Below are 2,797 nucleotides of genomic sequence, written 5' to 3' on the forward strand. Positions count from 1 at the left end.
ATAATAATAATAATAATAATAATAATAATAATAATAATAATAATAATAATAATAATAATAATAATAATAATAATAATAATAATAATAATAATAATAATAATAATAATAATAATAATAATAATAATAATAATAATAATAATAATAATAATAATAATAATAATAATAATAATAATAATAATAATAATAATAATAATAATAATAATAATAATAATAATAATAATAATAATAATAATAATAATAATAATAATAATAATAATAATAATAATAATAATAATAAGAATTTTTAACTTGAAAACTGTCACGGTTTTTTTTTCAATATAGATCATATATAAGTTCACATTTTCCGGGAAGATTGCTGAAAAATATTGCCAAAATTAAATGTTCCGTTCTTATATGTTTCAATAATTTGACTTAATAATTGGTTGTTTCTGTCATGCCGATTAATTAAAACATATGGGCTAGTGTCACTTTTTCATAATGTAATTGTTTTTACAAAGGATGATCAGATTGATCAAGCAGAAAATTAATGGAACCAAAAAAATCAATGAAAATAATTTTGGAAAGTTTATAACAACTATTGGAAGGAATTAATTTTACATCTTATAAAAGAACGAACGAGAGAGGGAGTGAGAGGAAGAAATAGTGAACTTTCTTCGGTAATCTCATCTCAATAATTACATGTGCAAACTTATCGTTAGGATAAATGTTGATAGCAACGGCAATAATAATACGAAGAATGTTAACGGTAATTGATGATAATAATTGATGGTGACTGATAATAATAATTGGTAATAATAATAATACTAATTGGCAGTAATAATAAAATATATTTGGGAATAATAATAATATTATTATTATGAATAATAATAATAGTATCATTAACAGTAATAATGGCAGTATTAATAATGATAAACAGTATGGTTGTTTTTTTTTTTAATTTTGGCTCAAACAGTTTCGTTTTTCAAAAACATTCTTAAAGATACTTCTGAAGTTTAAAAAAAATGGGTCAAAAATGGATTGTCACTAAAATAACTTGATAAAGAATTGCGTATTAAAAGAGACTCTATTATTACAGCGCATTTTTTTTTGTTTTTTCCATTTTCTTTGTTTTTATAATCGGTCATTTATGATCACTGCAAAAAATGGTACTATTTTACTAACGAACAAACGAATTAATTGTTGATGACAAATGGTATGATTGCAAATATGGTCAATTCTAATTTCATTTCTCAATTGGTAATGAATTATTTATTCTTTTTAAACTATCAGATAAAAATTATTACCATCACTTACCACTTTGGCTGAAACTAATAATTAGGTGGAAAGGGAAGATATGGAAAATTTAAATTTGAAAAGAATGCAAAATTTGTTGGAATTGAAGCATTCGATTGAAAATGATGTTGTTTCTTGCTGCTGTTGCAACTGTCGTCGGTGTTATCGTTGTTGCTTGTCGTCGGTGTTATCGTTGTTGCTTGTCGTCGGTGTTGTTGTTGTTGTTGTTATCATTAAATTATGAAGTTTTAGATTATCAAAATCTCATATAACATTTGAAAAAAAAGAAATGTGGCATTCAATACGTAATACAGCATTATTGATTGGTTGGATTACTTTCTTGTCTCAAAAATTCCATTCATTTTTCTTGGTGTATTTGTCAGCAAAATATATATTTGATTAATAAAATAAATTTTTATTACAGTATAATTGGAAAAAAGAGGTCGAATGTTCAGCTCCTATGGTCAGTTTATTCATTGTACAGTTCGATACTTTAAATCAAATACATATCATTTTTTTAGATTAGGGTGTTTTCAGATGCATGCACATCGATAATTGTTAGTCGTAAAAAGATGTGAAATTCACATCTGATAATTGCATATTTTAAAATATCAAACATTTGGCAACTAATAGTGCAAGTTGGAAAAGGTATGATTATGACAAATGACAAATTGCTGTGCCTGCTAGAATGAAAGTAAAAACGGAAAAAAGCAAAGTAAATGAAATTTAAAAAATGAAAATTAAGGGGAAAATCTGAGATTGCTGAAAGTTTTAAGCTATCATTTAACATTAATGAAGAATATGAAAATCTGTTGTGAAAAAGAGATAGAAAAGAATGATTCAATTCCAAAACAAATATGAAAGATTTATTCAATCCTTAACATTATTAACATTAATAATGAATATAAATATTTCCTGGGCTAATTTCATTCAATCTTTAATATTTATCAGATTGAATGTTAAATGTTTCATAAAATCAATCAAAGCGACCGAATGCTATTTAAAATGTAAGAATAAATAAGGAATGAAAGCAAATTTAGTATGCATTAATACCTCAAACTTGAAATTGATTTTAATTATTTATTTGCCACCCGGAATATTTTTCCTTATGTTGAAAAACATTGAAAGAAAAAAAAATTTAAACGTAATTACAAATCTATCAAGATGATAGGTAGAATAAAATGTTCATCAAAAAGCAACAATACGAAATCATTATGTAATACACGATGAAGAGCTATTTTAAATTCCTACCAAATAGCAGTAAACATACCCTGAGGCGTTTTTGAGCTTCAGTTATGTTATGGGCGGAATTTGGAATGCCTTAGGGTGGCAAAAATAACATTCTGAACTAAGCCTAGCGGTGATATTTCTTCTTCACATTCAGCCAACCTTTCGAGAATTGCCGTTAGCACACATTTGGAAAAAAATTTTATTGAAAATACTATCATAAAACGTAAAACTATATTCATTTAAACTGTTTCAGATACTATAAATAGGTAAGTAACCCTAAGAATGATATTTCCCT

This window comes from Loa loa (genome assembly GCF_000183805.2).
Source record: "Loa loa unplaced genomic scaffold supercont3.96, whole genome shotgun sequence".
Lineage (NCBI taxonomy): Eukaryota > Metazoa > Nematoda > Chromadorea > Rhabditida > Onchocercidae > Loa > Loa loa.